Below are 21,909 nucleotides of genomic sequence, written 5' to 3'. Positions count from 1 at the left end.
GGTGTTCTCCTTTTGCCGCTGTAAGTCTGTGACATTCTGCTCGTTTGCTTTCTTTACCCATTCTGTTGCTTGTTTCCGGATAGTCTCCTGCGTCTCCCATTCCTTGGCCATGCCCTTCGACCTTGTGGTCACTTGCTGCAGATCTGCCACCTCAGGGACTACCATATTTACCGTCGGTCTTTTTTCATAGCTCTTCACGGGGCATTGGTTACTATAATGGCCTTCCTGTCGGCAGTAGTAGCAGTAGGCTTTCCGGGTATTGCTAGATTCGGCATTGTCTGTTGTACCCGGGGCAGGTCCTGCGGTACGCGCGGGGTTTTGGACCGGTTGGCTGCTTGGAGCTCCTTGTTCCGGATCCCGGGGGTAGCCGCCTTTTTTAAAATGTCGTTTTTTGTTATAGCTCTTCTTATTACGATACTCTTGACGGGGTTGCCCGTTATATCTGCCGTATTCCTCCCGTTGCTGACGATACCCGGGGGAGTGCTCCTGGTCATAATGTTCGTATCGTCTATTGTAATCCCGGTACCGATCATGCCGGTCATAGTAATCCCGTTGATCACCGTACCTGACATCATTCTCCCATTGATCGTCATACCGGACATCCTGTGCCGGTCAGTCGCGGTCGATTCGCCGCCAGCGTTCGTCTTCTTCATCCCGGCTACTGCGTGGCTCAATTTGTCGGACGGGCGGTGCTTGCCAGTTCAACAGATTATACTTGCACCTATCCGTCGTATGGCTCTTGGATTGACAGATTACACATTGCGTCCTCATAGTGCATTCTAGAGCCGAGTGTCCGGAATTCAAGCAGATTGTGCACTGTATTGCTTGCCGAAACCGGAGGTCTTCATCGGATGGTAACGCCCGTTGGAGTGCTCCCAGTGTGAGCCAGGAGCTTGTTTTTTCCATCTCTCTCACCCAGTCAATGACCTGGTCGATGGTACTTGTGCGGAAGTCCATTACCGTGCAAACCGTCCGTAGGGGTTCCCGGAGCACGTTTAGGAATATAGTCCGTAATTCCTCCTCCGTGGGTGCGCGGGAAAGCTGACTATGCATCCGTTGAATCCGGATGACAAATTGGGGAATGCTCTCCCCTGCCTCCTGTCGGATGGTATAAAATAAGCCTACCATTATGGTCTGGTCCACCTCCTTTTGAAAAAAATGCAAGAATTTAGCTTTTAAATCTGCAAAGGTGTTGATGGTAGACGGGTCCTGCGTCCGGCGCCATCTTGCTGCCGGTCTCTCCAATGTGACGCCAAATTCTGCTATCTTAGAGCGTCCTTCTTCCTCCGGGGTCAAGCGCTGGGACACATGGTTGGCTTCCCATGTCTGTTCAAAGGCGTGCACATGAGCTTCCACGTCCAGATCATCTCTATACTTGGAGTACTGGAACGGCATGTCGTCGTCCGGTATCGGTGCGCGGGCTGGCAGCGTTGGTGCTCGTTCCGGAATTTTCTCCGGTGTCGGTGGTCTTTCCCGATTTGTTTCCGGCGTCGGTGGTTTTTCCTCTTTTGTTTCCGGCGTCGGTGGTTTTGCCTCTTCTTTTGGTGACGGAGGTCTCTCCTCTTCGACTTCCAGTGTCGGAGGTCGCTCTTCTTCTGCTGGTTCCGGGGGTTCCAGCGTTAGCAGTTCCAGTTTCGGTGTCGGTAAGGTATCCGATCCTTCGTCCTCCGGTCCGCCCGGGGTTTCGTTGCTGCTACGATAGTTCGTGTGCACGTTGTATTCCCCTTCGGAGTCTGATTCATATGCTGAAAAGGCTTCTGCTACGCCTTCTCTGTTTGCCAACGCGTGGAGAAGGGATTCGGTTTCCTGGAGGCTGCTTAGGCTGCTACCGTCGTCCGGGTGCGATGTTTGTTGTAACCAGAGGGAGTCCTCCGCTACTCTCCGGATTACGTTGGAAAACGAGCGATCCGCTCTAATTTCCTGCGCCGCTTGCTGGAAAGCCTCGCGTCTCCTTTGCCTTTCGGCAAGGCGTCGAGTTCGATCTGTAACCAGGTCGTGCGTTGATCTAGACATCCATCTGTGTCGTCGTTCGCTGCAAAAACAGGAATCGTGGTCGCCAAAAACTGTGTTAACTCTTAGGGCCGGACAATGGCCTAACACAAGGTGTCTACGGAAGACACTTCACCCAAGGGTGTTACGGCAACCGGATTAGACTCAACGCTTACTCCGACTTAATTAAGTTACTAAGCATGATCGTCTTTCCTAATCACACGCGTAAGATATAACAATTAAGACAGAACGGCAATTAACACAGAGAGATAACAACGCTAAGCTTTCATTAATTAACCGTTATTCATTACATTGTGTCCGGGCCTTTAAATAGGTTTCCGGTCTGTATTACAAAACGGTGCCATCCGCACCTGTTCGGGATCGGTCCGGATCCAAAACGGCATACCGATTCCGGTCCGTCCGTCCACACTCATAACTTAATTACAACCACATTCCTACTACTTAAATAACTCTCCGTTTCCCACTCTGGACTCCTTTGTCGGCCGGTAACAATAGTGTCGTTATCTTCTCTCTCTTTTTTCTCTTTTAATAGTGTTGTTACATACAGCCTATTTATACATTATGATACAAGTGGGGTTGTCCACTTACGCCGCGGGTTCTCCGGCTTTGTCTTGTCCAGCGGTGAATGGGTTAGGTGGCATAGGGCCCAGGTAGGGTTTAAGGAGAAACCCATTCACCTTTTGTCGTACTACTTCCCCGACCAACGTGCCTTGTTCCGCTCCAATTATCCAGTACGGGCCTGTCCAGCGGAATCGTAACTTCCCTGGCATATGGCCCATGCGGGTTTGGAAAACCAGCACCGCTCGACCGATGGCGAAATCCTTTTCCCTTGCGTTCCGATGTCGATCCACAAACGCTTTACGTCGTTGTTGTTCCTGCTCCAACACAGCCATGCTGTGTACGCGTTTTTCCCCGAGTTCGAGTAGCTGGTGGAGTCGTACCTCCTCCGACTTGGCTTCCGATAGTCGGTCCCGTACCTGAATCCACAAAATGGGTATCTCTACCGGCATCACAGCCTCCAACCCAAACGCTAATCGAAACGGTGTTGAATGTATGCTTGTTTTGTAGCTGGTTCTGTACGCCCATAACGCATTCTATAACTTGGTATCCCATTCCGTTCTATTTTCATTGACGATTTTCTTCAAGATGGTCTGCAACGTCTTGTTGGTGGATTCCGCTAACCCATTTTCCTGTGGATAATATGGCGTACTACTTCTTGTGGACTATGGCGTAATGATGTGTTAGTTCCCGAACCACCGTATTGATAAAGTGGCTCCCCTCGTCACTGATGAGCTCAATCGGACAACCGAACCGGCACCAGATGTGCTCGTAAAGGAATCTCGTTGTGACGGCCGCCGTATTTTCTCGTAGTGGTATTTATTGCTTGTACAGGCTGCCGCTAGTGTGAAGGGGCCCACAAAATCCAACCCCCACTTTTGGAAGGGGTCTAATGGTAATACGGGCTGGTGTGGCATCCTTGCGCCCTCCGTGGGCTGGCCCATTCGTTGACACAAATCACACTTTCTACAATACTCGGATGCGTCCTTCTGCGTTGTCAGCCACCATAGGCCCGCCTCCCATATTTTCCGGGCTGTAACATCGCCCGCATAATGGCCACCTGTCGTACCACAGTGCGCCTCCCGTAAAACTGCTTCTTTCTCATCCTGACGTACCCCACGTCGCCAAATGCCGTCACTTCCTTTGTGATATAAAATTCCTTCTACGAGGCAGAAGTTACGGCTTCGAACGGCTAGTCGTTTCTTCTTGTCCATGCGTAATTATGGTGGAGGTAGTCCCGTAGTAAAAAAGTATGTCATTTCCATAAGCCACCGGTCCGGAAAGGTCGATTTCGTTCTTTCTGGCAGTGCTGCTACCCGCAAGATGTTGGCGTACGGAAAATCGTCGTCGTCCTTCTGTACTGTTTCTCCATTATCAAGTCTGCTCAAAAAAACTGCCATTATGTGTTGCTTCCCCGATCGGTGCTGAATTCCAAAATCGAATTTTTGAAGCAGCAGCATCCATCGCGCCAATTTCCCCGTCAGGGCTTGTTTCTCCACCAAATACAGCAACGCCGAATGATCCACATGGAACGTGAATTTCCTCCCTAGTAAATAATGCCGTAATTTATTGATGCTATAGATCATCCCTAGCGCCTCCCGCTCAATTGTGGAATAGTTACGCTCTGTTGTTGATAATTTGCGACTAACGTAGTACACTGGCCGATACCAGTTTGACTAGGTGAGCTGCATTAGCGCACTTCCTATTGTTATGTCCGAGGCGTCGACGAACACGTGGAATGGCTTGGCCCAAACTGGTGGTTGTACGATGGTGTCGTGAAGATTTCCTGCTACGGTGTGAAACCGAGGTGGAATGGGCAAGTCAATGGTGTGCAACATGTGCACATGTATACTAGAAAATGGTGTATAGAAATAAGAGGGGAAATTTTATCCCACATTGTAAGGTCCCTCCCTCCTTGGGCTATAAAAGGAAGGGAGGGGTCACTTACGAAGGGGTTGCCTATTTTGTGTATGAAAGGTATAGCACTTAGTCTAGAGTTCTTACCGTTTTAGGGTTAGGGTTTCGTTTAGGGTTTTCTCATAGTCGTTTGGTGCGGCCCATGCGGCCACCATGGTTGTAATCATTCATTTGTTTTAATATAACTTGTTGATCATCTTGCCTTGGCCGATCTCTCCTTCTATGTCATGATCTTATTCTTTTTTCTTCTCCTCTTGAGCTAAACCTCCATATCCTATCTTATTCTTTCTCCTCTACTCCCTAGTCCGAGACCCCCGTGGTCCCGCCCCTTCTACACGCGCGCACGTAACAACGCGACATCTTTGGTGAACCCGACGTGAAGGGCGGCAAGGGAGCATGGAGATGGAAGAAGACTTCGACTTCGAGGAGATGATGGCAAAGATCATGATGGAAGCCGGACGGAAGATGGCGAAGCGAGATGCAGCTCAACAAGCCGTCCAAAGGGTGGTCAAACAAGTCGGCCGGTTCAATGGGAATGAGGTCCTAAAATTTTTGGGAGCCTACAAGGCCGAGATGGTGAAAGGGGGTGTGGACGAGGCGATGCGGCTAGAGTATTTTCCTCGAGTGGCGGTCGTATCAGTGCCCAAAGAGGTCAAGGAGCTTCAAGAAGCTCACGAGTCATGGGAGTCCTTTGAGGGAGCACTATTGGACGCATACGAACACGCGAAACCGGAGTGGGTATGTCGGCAACCCGATGGGGAGCGGTCGACAACAACGTGGCCCGCGAGCGGCGGACAAGAGGGAGCGGCGAGTGACTACACACTGTTGGAAGCAATGTCGTCTGTGCGGAAGATCGAGAAGCACTCGATTCCTGTTTATTCCCTGTGTATGACAGAATGTAGGTCGTTGCACAGAGAGAGAGAGAGAGAGAGACACAAAAGTACTTCTTATTTCATAAAGCAACAATACAACAACCAACCTCACAAAGAGGTTACAAGGTCACTATATATAGTGACCGACTTAGGGCAACTACCCTTTATGCTAATTACATAAATGGCCGAGACGGGATGGTGTGAATACGTCCATTATACACATGTATTCGACACTCCCCCGTAATGGGCGTATACATGGGTTATCTAAGATTACAGGTATAGACTTAGGTTCTCGGACATATCAGCTTTGTTCGAGTCGGCAGGATCCGAAGACAGAAGACCGAACTGGTCGGGTCGGAACAGTTGAAGCCGATCATTAAGGAGCTGATGTCGGTTGTCGGGAACCATCCTGCTCTGTGTCCGGCTCTAACCGGACTGGTTTGTCGTTACGCCCATCTGATGCCGAAGAGACCGAAAACGGTCTGCCGAGAGACATTTGGTCATTCCATCTGCGACATTATCGGTTGTAGATATTTTCTCTAGACCGATTTTCCCTGAAATGACGCAGTCCCGAACGAAGTGATATCGAACGTCGATATGTTTGGAGGCGTTGTGGTGAACCGGATTTTTCGACAAGGCAACAGCACCTTGACTGTCGCTGTAGACAACTGGAGCCGAGTCATGTTCGACTTGTCGAAACGTGTGCGCCAGCCGACCGAGCCACAAAGCTTCTTTTGCCGCGTCGGACGCAGCTACATATTCTGCTTCGGTCGTTGAGGTCGCTGTGCACTCCTGAAGTTTCGACTTCCACGAGATTGCTCCATTGCCGAATTTGAAGCAGTATCCGGTTGTTGATTTCCGACTGTCTATACAGCCGGCGAAGTCCGAGTCGGTGTAACCGACTACGCCTGAGGTTCGGTTCGGTCCGAAAAGAATGCCATGGTCTTTTGTGCCAACCAGATATCTGAACACATGCTTGACTGCGTTCCAATGCGATCGGCCAGGGTTGTGCATAAATCTGCTAACGACTCCTACGGCATGAGAGATATCAGGCCGTGTCGCGACCATCAGGTACATAAGGGAGCCGACTGCCGGTGCATACGGTACCGACTTCATATCTTCCCCCTCCGAACCGGATGTCGGGCAGTCTCGCTGAGAGAGCCGAAGATTCATGGGGAGCGGGGTTGAAGCAGATTTGGCTGATTGCATGTTGAAGCGTTCCAAGACACGTCCGATATAGTCGGTCTGAGACAAAAAAAGATGTCGTTTATCGCGATGCCGACTAATTTTCATGCCAAGGATGTGTCGTGCCGGACCGAGGTCCTTCATGGCAAACTTCAACCGCAGTTGCCGAACTAGATCGGAAAGTTCGCCCGCGTGGCGTCCAGAAATTAGCATGTCGTCCACGTAAATGATGAGGAAGATGGGTGATCCATCTCGAGCTGTGTTGGTGAAGAGACAATGGTCCTCATTGCTTTTGGAGAAGCCGATTGATTGGATGAAGTCGTCGAACTTCTTGTACCATTGTCGCGGTGCCTGTTTGAGGCCGTATAGACTCTTCCTGAGTCGGCAGACTAGATGTTCTTGGCCAGTTGCCACGAAGCCTTTTGGCTGCTCCATATAAATTTCCTCCTCGAGATCACCATGGAGGAAGGCTGTTTTGACATCTAGCTGAATCAGCTCCAAGTTGTCGGCTGCCACGACGCCGAGCAGAAGACGAAGGGTTGTCATTTTCACCACTGGTGAAAAAATCTCGTCGAAGTCGACGCCATATTCTTGTCGGAAGCCCTTCGCAACTAATCTGGCCTTGTACTTTGGGGTGGTCGAATCAGACGTCTCTTTTAGTCGATAAACCCACTTGCAAGGAAGAGCACGTCGGTTCCTAGGTAATTCGACCAGATCCCAAGTCTTGTTTGCCCGGATGGAGTGCATTTCCGACTCCATCGCCAGATGCCAGGTGGCCGAATCGACAGATGTCGATGCTTCTTCGTAAGACGTCGGTTCGCCGGCGTCGGTGAAGAAAATTCCAGGAGAATACCTCTCCGGAGGTTGCGACAGTCTCTCGGATCGTCGAGGTATGATTGGACTGGTCGCATCGGGTATCGTGGTCGGATGGTCCGAAACCGAATCATTCGGCTGTGCCGAGTCAGAGTTGTCCGAGTCGGTAGTATAAGGTTCAGCTACCCGTGAAGCTGACCGTGTGTTGAGAGCGGGGCCTTCTTGAAGGGTCGGCACATCGGAGAATGTTACCCTTCGGACTTCGATCGGTTTGTCGACCGATGGATTCATAGCCGACTCGTTGAACACAACGTCCGAACTTCGAACGATTTGTCTGCGTTCGGGGTCCCAGAGTCGGTATCCCATTTCGCCGTCTGATCCATATCCAAGGAAAATGCATTTCCTGGACCGAGGTGCAAGTTTTCGGCGATCATCTTTCGGAATAAGGGCGTACGCCTCGCATCCGAAGATCCTCAGCTTGTCGTAATTCGGCTTGCTGCCGATCCATAATTCCTGAGGAATTTGAAGTCCTAGAGGTCTACTTGGCGACATATTGATTATGTGTACTGCCGTGAGTAGAGCCTCTGCCCAGAAGCCATCCGACAGTCCGGAGTGTTGGAGCATGGAAACTGTCCGTTCTTGGATTGTCCGATTCATTCGTTCTGCAATCCCGTTTTGCTCCGGACTGTGTGGTGCCGTAAGTTCACGTCGGATGCCGCGTTGTCGGCAGAATTTGACGAATTCTTCGGATTTAAACTCTCCCCCGTTGTCGGTTCGAAAGCATTTCAGCTTTCGGTCGGTTTGATTTTCCACCATAGCGAGCCAATCGGTGAAGATCGAGAAGGCACGATCTTTGGTGCGAATTGGATAAGCCCACACCTTTCGAGTCGAATCGTCAATAAAACTGACGAAGTAAGAGGCACCGCCTAGAGACTGATGCGGCATTGGGCCACAGACGTCCGAATGGACTAAATCAAGAGGTCTCGTTTCTCTTGGTGCTGATGTCGGGTGTGATGCGGCTGCTTGTTTGCCATACTGGCAATGCTCGCAGAATTGATGGTCGGAGAAGGAGAGTTTGGGAATGTATCCGGCTCTAGATAGGTGCGTGATGCCGGCCTTGCTGAGGTGTCCTAATCTTCGGTGCCATAATGATGACACAGGAATATCCACCAAAAACAGGTTACCCTCTCTGAGCGTAACATGTAACGGATACAGTGAGTGTATCTTGGGTCCTCTAGCAAGCAGGAGGTTCCCCCTGTGGAGTGTCCACCCTCCCGAAGAAAAACCGGCACGAATGCCGTCTTCATCTAGTTGTCCGACTGAGATCAATGGCCTTGAGAGCTCGGGTACATGTCGGACATTGTGGAGTACAAGTGTAGAGCCACCTGCAAGGTTGAGCTCTACTGTGCCGATTCCAATGATGTCACAGTGTTGCGAGTTGCCGACCCGAACTGAGTCGGAGTGACGGATCGTATATTGCCGAAATTGGGATCGATGAGGAGTCACGTGAAATGACGCGCCCGAATCTAAGAGCCATGTGCTCGATTCTTCAGTCGTGAGCAGAACTTCTGAGCCGACTGGATTTTCGATTGATAGTATATTCGGGTCGTCTGGTAGCACATCAGCTGAGAAGCTGACGTAATTGATCTCCTCATGCCGGCCACTCTTCTTGTTGTTCTTGTTCTTGAGTGCGCGGCAGTCGGCTTTGATGTGTCCGGGTTTCTTGCAATAGTTGCAGATTCGGTTATCCCGTGACTGGCTCCGTCTTCGCTGATTGTTCGGCGGTCGTGAGGAATCTCTTCCTCGTATGTTTGATCGGTCTGTCGAACCTTGTACTACGTAGGCGTCGTCTGTTGAGTCTTTGGCGAAAGACTTTCTCCGAGCTGCTTCGGTCAGGATTGCGCTCGTGACTTCGGAGTATTTAACAGCCGTGGTTGACGCGTTGCACACGGTTGTGACGAAAGTTTCCCATGATGGGGGAAGGCTGCTCATGAGTATCATTGCTCTGAGTTCATCCTCGATTGCCGTCCCCTGTGACGAGATTTGGGAGCTTATGCTTTCGTACTCATTGAGGTGTGCTTGGACCGAGTCGGATTCTTTCATCCGCAAGTTGTAGAGGCGCCGGATCAGAAACATCTTCGTTGCGGCGACCTTCTTTTCGTAAGTGTCCGACAGTGTTTTCCACAGTTCGAATGCTGTTGTACACGATTGCACCGTGAAGTATACCGATTCCGATAGGTGCATCCGAATCGTGGCGCGGACGATTCTGTCCAGCTTCTGCCACTCAATTGGTTTGTATCCTTCTGGAGGTTCTTCATTTTCGATGGGATCGATTTGCCCCTTGACTATGAGATAGTCCTGCATTTGTTCCTTCCAGAAGTTGAAGTTCGATCCATCGAACTTGCGTAGACTCATTTCTGACGAGCCGGATGTTGATGCCATCAAATTCGGTTTTGGTTGACGAAGCTCGGTTCGGAGTTGACTGTGAACCTTGTTGGAGTGCAGCCGGTTGGCTCACCCGATATCGTTCTAGTCGGATTTGAACCCGAGTCGGTTCGGCTTCGGAACTTGCTCGAATTGACTCCGGTAGCTTGAGGGACAGAACCGACTGGTCTTCCCGAATGTTGCCGAGTCGGAGTGAGCCCGGTTCGCTTCGGATATATGTGCCGAATACCGATTATTGAAACCGATTATCTGAACCGATTCTGCTTCGGGTGGCTGCAGCGACGAGAGAGACAGATCCAACTGATCCTCTCGAATGTCAATTAGCCGGATGAAGCACGAATTGGGGTTGTTGTCTTGAGACCGATCTGCACCGAGTGGTTACAACGAGCAGCGTTTGGAGACCTCTTCGGATGCCGTTTAACCGAATGGAGCACGATCGTGTCAATGATGCACAAGGGGATTTCACCTCGAGCGGTTACGATCACAAGGAGGGAAGTACAACCTGCTGGCTTACTCCAAGCAAAGATGATCTAACGCGATGAGATGCAAACCTGTTTTTCTTCTTCTTCTCTCTTCTTCGAATGACGCAGGAAACCGAATGCAGAGACGACGGCCGACAGCGGATTGAAGGACCGACTACTGTGCAGGCTCTGATACCAGATGTTGGAAGCAATGTCGTCTGTGCGGAAGATCGAGAAGCACTCGATTCCTGTTTATTCCCTGTGTATGACAGAATGTAGGTCGTTGCACAGAGAGAGAGAGAGAGAGAGACACAAAAGTACTTCTTATTTCATAAAGCAACAATACAACAACCAACTTCACAAAGAGGTTACAAGGTCACTATATATAGTGACCGACTTAGGGCAACTACCCTTTATGCTAATTACATAAATGGCCGAGACGGGATGGTGTGAATACGTCCATTATACACATGTATTCGACACACACTACCGCCGAAAGAGAGCTCAACGCAAAACAGTTCGGAGGAGCTCGACCTAGAAATGCTAATACGGGAGGCATGCAAGCTTGTGAAGGCGAAAATCGAAGCCGAAAAAGGGCTTATTATGGAGTTGGGCCGGAGGCGATCGGAGGACGCGGAGGAAGAAGCCTCCCTAAGCGTAGAAGACGGGGGGCCTATACGGACGCCGGGAGAGCGTGCAACGGCAACATGGAAGAGGGTGCGGAGCAAGCGACCCTCTTGCCTTGCGGTGAAGGGACGGCCATGGAGGCCGGTAACTACGGATTCGAGACATGGCGGCCCGAAACATCGAGTGGGGAGGAGACAAGCGGAGGTGCCACAACCTTACACACACTAGTCCATGAGGCTCCGGCGGTCGGCCCGAGTGCCGACGTGCGACCTAGAGCGACGGTCGGTGGCGGCGGCAAGGCGGGCAACCGAGACGACGACATGGAAGAGACGGCAGTAAGCGTAATCGAGGCTTGTGCAATTGGAGGCGGGGTAGCCGCGGATAACGACATCCGGACGGAGGCGGCTACGGAGACAACGAGCGGCGGTGCCGCAGCCTTACACACACCAGCCCTAGAGGCTCCGGCGGTAGGCCCGAGTGCCGGCGTGAGACCTAGAGTGACGGGCGATGGCGGCAGCAAGGCGGGCAACCGAGACGAGGACGAGGATGAGGAGCTAGCAGGCATAACCGAGGCTTGCATAACCGGGGACGAGATAGCCACGGACCACGGCGTCTGAACAAAGGTGGCTACAAACATGACATCGGCGAGTGATGGTATCGAGATTTTTCCCACACCTATTCTAGAGACTTCGGCAATCGGCCCCGAGAGCCCACATGAGACTAGAGAGACAGAAGGTGGCGGCGGCAAAGCGGACGATCGAAACGACGACGAGGAAGGTCATAGCGGACGGAGGAGAGACCCCTCGACACCAGGGTCGGAGACTACGGCGGTTGCGCTTGAATGCCAACATAAGACTAGAGAGAAGGGCGGTGGCCGTGAGGAGGCGTGGCCCGGAGCAAACACGTATGAAGATGAGGATGCGAGGCCCGGAACGGGCATATACAAGAGGACCGACGGAGAGGTCAGGAGCGGCAAAGAGGAGAGAGTCGGGGGCCGACTCGACCGGAAGACGAAGCGGAAGAAGAGTTAAGCGGGGGCCGGTCAACCGGGCCCAAACCGAAGAAAGCCGGCAAGACCGGGATTGTTTGATCGACTCCTTACCGGCCGGTTACGATTACGATGGGAGCCGGTGAGAGCGAGGAGGCTAACCGGGCAAGACGAGTACGGATCGGTGAGAGGCCGAGAGCAAGAGGGGCCCTCCCTGCCTATTCTAGAGACTTCGGCGGTTGCGAATCAACATAAGACCGGAGAGACGGCGGGTGGCGGCGAGGAGTCGGAGACCGGAACGGACGAGGCTACCGGAATGGGTACCCGGTGCGTGAAGATGGACGAGCACGGCCAAGAGGGCCAAATGGAGACGGAAGGGTCTACGATGACAAAGGAAGAAGAGGCCGACATGGAGGTCGGGACCACGGCGAGTAAAGAGCGTGAAGCGGAGCATGCACTACGGCCGGAGAAGGGCCGGGAAGCAATCATGCACCCGGAAGAGCAGCAACAAGTGACCGGCAATGACAATCCGGTCGAGCCTTTGCGAGGAATGCACGCGGCGGAAGACGGAGCGGGGAGGTGCCGGTATCGGCGGATGATCGGTGAGCACGGAAGGCTATGTCTTGAGAACCGAAGAAGGTGTGTGGAGAGCAACGGGCTACGCGCCCGGAAGAGGAAGCGCAACTTCCCGTGTGGCATGCAAGGTGAAGCGGGCAAAAAGGGCGTGAGTTGGGATGAAGCGGTAACGAGAGCCGCGAAGGACATCGACACGAAGGATGGGATGGAGGTATGCTCTACCGCAAGAGAGCACGACGAGCGAGGGAGAAGCGAGGAGCGTGTAATGGGGTCATGTAAGGACCGAAGAACGAGCATGCATTTGGTGGACGACAACGACGCATGGAAAGAGCCTACGGAAGCCGAGAGCGGGATGGAAGGAGTCGGCACGAGGTATTCGACAGGAGGAAATGGTCGAACCAAAGGAGAGACACACGCGGTACGTGGTACGCGGAATCCGACGTGCGATCGAAGTGACTGGCGGCCCAATCGGAGAACATACGCGGCAGACAAAGTTGGGGTGACCGAGTCAGACCGATCGGGAAGGAAGGCGTGAACGTCGGATATGGTGGATCGGAAGGAACCAGCAAGACGAATTGGCACCGGCAAGGGACCAACAAGACGGTCGGGTGTCGGGAAGGCGAAGAACCCGGTTGGTCACTGTCGCCGAAATCTCTCACCCTTTTCCTTTCTTGGCACGTACCGGTAGACATGCGGTTTGGGGGGGGTGGATTTCGTGAAGATTTCCGGCTACGGTGTGAAACCAGGGTGGAATGGGCAAGTCAGTGGTGTGCAACATGTGTACATGTATACTAGAAAATGGTGTATAGAAATAAGAGGGGAAATTTTATCCCACATTGTAAGGTCCCTCCCTCCTTGGGCTATAAAAGGAAGGGAGGGGTCACTTATGAAGGGGTTGCCTATTTTGTGTATGAAAGGTATACCACTTAGTCTAGAGTTCTTACCGTTTTAGGGTTAGGGTTTCGTTTAGGGTTTTCTCATAGTCGTTTGGTGCGGCCTATGCGGCCACCATGGTTGTAATCATTCGTTTGTTTTAATATAACTTGTTGAGCATCTTGCCTTGGCTGATCTCTCCTTCTATGTCATGATCTTATTCTTTCTTCTTCTCCTCTTGAGCTAAGCCTCCATATCCTATCTTATTCTTTCTCCTATACTCCCTAATCTGAGACCCCCGTGGTCTCGCCCCTTCTACATGCGTGCACGTAACAACGCGACAACGGGGGCCTGTGTGAGCATTATCTTAAGTGCCTCATAGGCCTTGTCCTCCGTTGCGGTCCATTGGAAGGGAGTCCAATGCACGGCAGCATGTAACAGTGTGGTGAAGTCCGCCAAATATCGTATCATCCGACTATGCCACCGTATTTGTCCTAAAAACCGGCTGAGTGATTTCGCGTTTGTCGGATTTTTGGCTTGCGTAATCGCGGAGATCTTGTTCGGATCGACCGTTATTCCCTCCTTGCTCACTATATGGCCTAGGAGAGTCCCGTTGCTCACGCCGAAGGCACATTTCACGGGATTCAGGCTTAAGCGTGCGATGCGGCAACGTTCCAGGCACAGTTGTAGGTGCGTAAAATGGTCTATTGTTCTCCCATATACCGCAAAGTCGTCTAAAAAAACTTGCATGAACGCCGAAATATATTCCCCAAAGATCTCCGTAATTGTCCGTTGAAATCTTGTCCGAACATCATGACAACTGCCACATAGACTCCCCAGTCCGTGACAAATGTCGTCTTCTCTTGGTCCTCGGGATGCATGCGTACCTAGTTATACCCACTAAAGCCATCTAAAAAATTGTACATCTCATGTCCTGCAACGGTGTCCAGTACGCTATCAGTGAATGGTAATGGGAATGCGTCTGTAATGGTTACGACGTTTAATTTTCGGTAATTCACGCATGCCCGTATTTTGCCGTTTTTCTTTGGAACGACTACTATCGGACTTAACCATGTGGCTTGTTTAACTGATCGTATGAACCCCACCTTCAGGAGTTTGTCAATTTCTTCTTTTACGCAGGGCGCGTAGTTCGGGTTCATGCGGTAGCAGCGCTGCTGGACGGGTTTTGCGTCGGTTGCTAAATTGATCTTATGTTCATAGAACTTGGGATCTAACCCCTTCATGTCCTCGTGAGCCCAAGCGAACACATCTTTATATTTCTTGAGTAGTGCGATCATCGTGGTTCTCTGGTCTAGCCTTAATTCCTTTGCGATGGAGAGGAAACGAGGTTCCGACTCCGTGCCCACATTTATTTCTTCCAGGGCGGAGGCGCTGACTCGTCGTGAAATTTCCATCTCCCTTTTGAATACCGCCTGTGCTCTGTTGAGTTCCAATATGGACTGTGGGTTTGGTTCGTAAGCCTCGTCGTGGAGAATAGTCGTCGTGGCATATTCTGTCACGGTTGCGATGACGTCGATTTCGAACAGCGGAATGATCCAAGGGTGCTCATCTAGGTATGCCTCTAATTCTGCATCCTCCACCCCAGCTAGCATATTTATATCTTCCGCGTATAATAGTGTTATACCCTTGGGTTGTGGCGTGCTTCCTTCCGTAGGTACGCGAACCTTAGTGTGTCCGTGTCGGAAACTAATACACTTGTGTTGCCAGCTCTGCTTGATATTTGCTGCCCGAAGCCATGGTCTGCCTAGAAGCACTCGGTACGCCCCTAGGGCATCCAACACGAGGACAACCGCCGAGATGTCGAAGCGATGTCCGCCCACGATAATGCCTATCTTGCGAATTAACCCAAATGGTCGTACTGAGCGGGTATCTGCCATTCGAAGCCAGAATGGGCAAGCCTCCCATTTTGAAATGCCTAACTGCTCGCAAGTTTTCGCGCTAATTACATTAACGCCTGAGCCGCCATCGATTACGCATCCAGGAATTTCCTGTCCGTGTAATATCAATGTAATAGCCGGGTTGTGGTGATCCACTACAGGCGGTCCGTCGCTAACGTCTGTAAGGTTTGTAGCAACGCTCACCCCGGGTATGCCCGTCACCCATTCTTCCATGGTCTGGCAGAAGCGTGGGACTAGCTGTAGCAACTTCTCCATGGTTAACGTTATCTCGCAGCCCGCTAATGCCTGCCAAATGGGGTCTGGGACCGGTCCTTCGTCCTCCGCTCGCTCCCTCGTATTCGCGGACTCCTTCCGCATGCGCTCTGTATTGGTCGCGTTTGCTTTTTCCACCCATGCCTGGGCTTGTCGTCATATCTCATCTTGCGCGGCCCAATCAGCCATTTTTGTTTGTTGGCGTGTCATGACTTGCTACACTTCCGCCGTAATCGTATTGACGGCGGGCCCCTTGCCCTTGCGTGCTAGGCATTGCATGGCATAATGTCCGGGCTGCTAACAAACAAAACAATGGATGCTTGATTCGCCCTTCTCGGCTCCTAGTGGTGTGTGTCGATCCCCTGGTGCGACTTGCTCCTCACGGTCTAGCCTCGTTTGTTGGAACGCACGCGGTGGTTGTTGTTGGTCCCGGTGTGGTTCTTGGTGTCGCTCATCTCCCGAGCTTTCGTCGTAACGCCGGTGATCTCTATATTGTCGCGGCTTCCCACGATAACCATTGAAGCCGCCACGTTTGTTTGTCGGCCGGTGATTCTCATAGCATAACTCGGAGGTCCCCAATAATCCTCATTCTCTGGTTTGTCTTCCTCGGAAACGTTGTGATTTCGGCGATTCCGGTGGTGCCGGTCATCACGTGGGTTGCAATCCACATACCGTGGTCGGTCTTCTTGCCTCCTTTGTTCAGTACAGCGTGGGGGACGTTGTGTGTCCATGCTACGTATTGTGGGAGCGGCTCTGTTCAACATATTGTATTCGCATTGGTCGACTGTGTGAGCCTTCGAGTAGCAGATTGGGCAGTGGATTCGCATGTTGCACTCCACTGCGGAATGCCCCGAGTTCAAGCAAATCGTGCACTAGATTGCTTGGCGAAACTGGCGTTCCTCGTCCTGGGGTAAGGCTTGTCATAAGGAGGACATAGAAAACCTTTCCTCCTCCTCGTCCAACTTGGGCTGTAACGCTCGTTCAATGACCATATCCGTCGTTTCCCCTTTCACGCTATTGTTGTTGAGCAAGAAACGGACTGTAGCTAATCGAAGGTTGTGATTGCTGGCAAATCCATCTGTGAATGCCAAAATACCGCTCGCCCATCCAATGTTAACCCGAACTCCGTCATTTTCGACTGGTGCACTACCGCCTCCGAAAGGCTCTGCCCCATGTGGTTCGCATTCCAGACATTGAGGAACATGCGAATATGGGTTGCAGCGTCGGTTTCGCCGTTAAAGCAGGGATAGGCAAAGGCCATGTTGGGGGCTACGGCGGGTCGGGAAAGACCACAGTGTTGTGGTGAGCGTGCTCCCTGTTGGGATTACGGTCCCTCCGGATGGGATGGTCGGATGTCCGGGAATCGGGAATGAAGACCCGAATGAGGAGTACCCGGTATCGGAGCCGGATGATGAAGACCCGGTTCCGGATCCGGATGATGAAGACCCCGGCTACGGAGCCGGATGACGAATGTACCCGGAGAGAGATCCGGATGCGGGGACATATTTGTGAATATGTTTGCCAAGGGCCCTCTAGGCTATATTTGTAAATAGCCCGAAAGTCATATGTGTATAAATATGACTTAGGGCAATCAGTTTTGGTGTTGTTGCTCATTTTTCTGTTTTCCACTTAGAGGGAGCGAAGTGAGACCAGCCGAGAGAGAGTGAGAGAGAGAGAGAGAAAGGAAGAGGTCGACGCCTCTGTGTAATACCGCCGCCTGTGGCGAGGACAGCGAGCTCAAGGTCGTCGCCTTGCAGCTCGCCATTGTACATTCCCTGCGTATAGTGATAGTTGGAGTCTTGCACTCCCGTGGTTTTTCCCGTCTAGGGTTTTCCACGCTAAACCCTGTGCATTCGAGTCTCTCTCTGTGTTTTCGATTTACTACTGCATTGACTCGTGTATCCTCGGTTGTGGCCGAGAGGAGAAGGTTTTGAAAGCGTCAATTTCTAACAATCTGGTATCAGAGCGACTGCAGTGCAGAAAATGGAAGGCGGCAGCAGCGGTCAGTCGGGGATGATGGTGCTGAATGCGCAGAACTATGCCGACTGGAAGATAAAGATGGAGGATCTGCTCATCGTTCGGGACCTGTATGAACCGATCGACAGGTCGGAAATACCCAAGGGGGTACTTGAGACGGAATGGAGGCTTCTGAACCGGAAAGCCGTTGCAACCATTCGGCAATACGTCGACGTGAGCGTTCTACAACATGTGGCGAACGACACCAACGCATATGAGATGTGGCAGAAGCTGTCGGGCCTCTACGAGAGGAAGAATGCGTTGAACCGGACCTCCCTGATGAGGAAGATAGTGAACCTCAAGTACCGGGACGGCGAGAGTATGGTGGAACACGTAAGCACGTTCATGGGATTCGTGAACCAGCTTGCGGCGATCAAGTTCCCGTTGGAGGATGCAATGCAAGCCATCATGTTGATGTGTACATTGCCGGAAAGCTGGGAGAACTTGGTGGTGACTCTCAGCACCTCCTGCACCGAAGATAACTTGTCCCTACAAACGGTAAAGACAAGCATTTTGAACGAAGAAGCGCGTCGGAGAGATAAAGAACCGGCCTCCGATCCGAAGATGCTGCTTACAGAATCGGATCGGGGAAGACAACGGAACCGGAGTCCGCAAAGACGGGAGAAGTCGGGGACCCGGTCGCAGTCAAGAGGAAGGCCCACATGCTTCCACTGTGGGAAGCCGGGGCACTTCCGAAAGAATTGTCGGCATTACCGAAAAGACAACGGAGCCGACGACACCGATTCGAAGAAGTCTTCGGAACGGAACGGTGCTTACCGGGGAGCCACGAACCGGAATGGTTCGGATCAGCGAGGGCAGGACCGGAAAGGAACGACGGCACTCGCGGCAAGTGAAGAGGAGATCATGCTCATCACCGAAGAAGGTGAACTAAACATTGCCGGCGATGAGACTACCTGGGTGGTCGATTCCGGAGCGTCGTTCCACCTGACCCCGGAAAGAAGATACTTCTCATCCTACACAGCCGGTGAGCATGGCTGTGTTCGGATGGGAAATGAAGGTACGTGCCGGATTGCCGGCATAGGAGAAGTGTGGTTGACAACCTCGACCGGATGCAAAATGTTGCTGAAGGATGTCCGACACGTTCCGGAGGTTCGATTGAACCTGATTTCGGCCGGGAGGCTAGACGATGAAGGCTACACAGGTAGCATCCGGAACTGCGTAATAAAGTTCAGCAAGGGGAGCCTGATAGTGGCTCGGGCCCGGAAAGTCAACACACTGTACCTTATGAATGCCTGGTTGTGTCCGGAGGAGTTGAACGTGGTAGCCGACACTGCCGGTGAGCTGTGGCACAAGAGACTGTGCCACATGAGTGAGAAGGGGATGAAGAGGCTTGCAGAAGACAACCTTATTCCAGTGAAGCATGTGCACCTGGAGAAGTGCACCGATTGCCTGGCCGGTAAGCAGAACCGAACCTCCTTCCACTCAAGGCCACCAACGAGACGTAGCGCACCATTGGAGTTGGTGCACACTGACGTGTGTCAAGTAGAAACGAAGTCACATGGCGGAGCCCAGTACTTCGTGACATTCATTGATGACCACAGCCGGAAGCTGTGGACGGCACCGCTGAAGACAAAGGACCAAGTGTTGTGCGTCTTCAAAGAACTCCACGCGAGAGTGGAAAGGGAATCCGGCAAGAAGCTGAAAGCGATACGAGCGGATAACGGAGGGGAATACCGGGGGCAATTCGAGGAGTACTGTCGCTCGAAGGGAATCCGGCTCGAGTTTACTGTGCCAAAGACGCCGGAACTAAACGGACTGGCCGAGAGGATGAACCGGACCATAATGGAGAGGGTCCGGAGTATGCTGGCGCATGCGAAATTACCCAAGGGGTTTTGGGTTGAGGCAATGTCGACGGCGACATACATGATAAACAGATCACCCTCAGTACCTTTGGACGGAGACACGCCGCAGAGAGTGTGGACCGGTAGGGAGTATCCTACCGGCATCTGAAGGTGTTCGGGTGTCTCGCATATGTGCATGTGGCAAAGGACCGGAGAGGAAAGCTAGATCCAAAGACCTGGCCATGCATATTCCTCGGTTACGGCGATGACGAGTTCGGCTACCGAGTATGGGACCCGGTCGACAAAAAGATATTCCGGAGTCGTGATATCATCTTCATGGAGGACAAGACACTCGCCGACTGGGAGTCGGAGAAGAAGATGAAGAGCTCCAAGTCGACCGGTGAGGATCAACTCTACGAGGAGCAGTCCCGACCGGCAAGGGACCGGTTAGCACTCGAGGATCCGGCCGAAGACGGTGAAGAAACAGAACCGGCCGAGGAAGATGAAACTGATACCGGAACCGGCCCCGATCCCGAAATGGATTCGGATGAAGAGGAAACGGAGGAGCCGGTTACCGAAGCTCCGGAACGGAGATATCCTCTAAGAGAGAGAAGGGCCCCCCGGAGATTTCCGGAACCAGAGCACGTGCTGCTAACCGACGAGGGGGAGCCGGAGAGTTTTGAAGAAGCAAAGCTTGACACCCATAGCCGCAGGTGGTTAAGTGCCATGCAGGAGGAGATGGATTCCCTGCATGAGAACCACACATATGAACTTGTGGAGTTGCCGAAAGGAAAGCGGGCACTTCGAAACAAGTGGGTGTTCAAGCTGAAACCGGGAGATGCCGGAAACCCCCCGAGATACAAAGCCAGGATCGTGGTGAAGGGGTTCCAGCAGAAGAAGGGCGTCGACTTCGACAAGATATTTGCCCCGGTAGTGAAGATGACCTCCATCCGGACGGTGCTGAGCATAGCGGCAAGCATAGACCTCGAGGTAGAACAGATGGACGTGAAGACAGCATTCCTTCACGGTGACCTCGAAGAAGAGATCTACATGCAGCAACCGGAAGGATTCGAGAAGAAAGGGAAGGAGCACCTGGTATGCCGGTTGAAGAAGAGCCTTTACGGACTGAAGCAGGCTCCCCGGCAATGGTACCGGAAGTTCGACTCTTTCATGACCGACGAAGGGTACCACAAAACGCAGTCCGATCACTGCGTGTTTGTGAAGAAGTTCGAAGGAGGAGACTTTCTAATACTCCTCCTGTACGTGGACGACATGTTGATCGTCGGACGGGACCAGGTCAAGATACGGATGCTGAAGAAAGTGCTTCACCGAACCTTCTCAATGAAGGACCTGGGTCCGGCGAGGCAAATACTAGGGATGCACATCATCCGGGACCGGAAGAAGAAGCAGTTGTGGCTGTCACAGGAGAAGTACGTGACAAAGGTGCTTCACCGGTTCAACATGTCGGAAGCAAGACCGGTCGGGTCAACCCTCCCGGCAAACTGCAAGTTGTCCAGCAAGCAAAGCCCCAAGACAAAGGCTGAGAAGGAGGACATGATGAAAGTACCATATGCCTCTGCCGTCGGAAGCTTGATGTACGCAATGGTGTGTACAAGACCGGACATAGGATATGCAGTCGGAGGGGTGAGCCGGTACATGAGCAATCCCGGCAAAGAGCACTGGAACGCGGCCAAGTGGATACTCCGATACCTGAAGGGCACGGCAAACGTGTGCCTCCGATTCGGCTCCGGTAAGCCCGAACTCGACGGCTTTACCGATTCGGATATGTCGGCTGATGCAGATACCAGCCGGTCCACATCAGGGTATGTGATGACGTATGCACGGGGAGCTGTTTCGTGGCAGTCGAGGCTGCAGAAGACGGTTGCATTGTCAACCACGGAGGCGGAGTACATGGCGGCCGTCGAAGCCGGCAAGGAAATGATATGGATGAAGGACTTCATTAGAGAGCTCGGTATCAAGCAGGAGGAGTACCGACTCTACTGCGACAGTCAGAGTGCCATCCACCTTGCGAAGAACGCGGCCTATCACTCCCGGACGAAGCACATCCAGCGAAGATATCACTGGATCCGGGAAAGGATAGAAGACCAGGAGTTCGTGCTGACGAAGATCCACACGGACGAGAACGGGTCAGATATGCTGACCAAAGTGCTCACACCCGACAAGCTAGAAGCGTGCCGGAAGAGGGTCGGACTGGAAAGACATCCCATGCCGAAGTGAAGGGGGAGTTTGTTGGGATTACGGTCCCTCCGGATGGGATGGTCGGATGTCCGGGAATCGGGAATGAAGACCCGAATGAGGAGTACCCGGTATCGGAGCCGGATGATGAAGACCCGGTTCCGGATCCGAATGATGAAGACCCCGGCTACGGAGCCGGATGACGAATGTACCCGGAGAGAGATCCGGATGCGGGGACATATTTGTGAATATGTTTGCCAAGGGCCCTCTAGGCTATATTTGTAAATAGCCCGAAAGTCATATGTGTATAAATATGACTTAGGGCAATCAGTTTTGGTGTTGTTGCTCATTTTTCTGTTTTCCACTTAGAGGGAGCGAAGTGAGACCAGCCGAGAGAGA

This window comes from Azolla caroliniana, unplaced genomic scaffold, assembly GCF_043228905.1.
Source record: "Azolla caroliniana isolate FFs.n. ecotype wild unplaced genomic scaffold, voAzoCaro1.0.p SCAF_11, whole genome shotgun sequence".
Lineage (NCBI taxonomy): Eukaryota > Viridiplantae > Streptophyta > Polypodiopsida > Salviniales > Salviniaceae > Azolla > Azolla caroliniana.
This window is presented reverse-complemented; position numbering follows the sequence as displayed.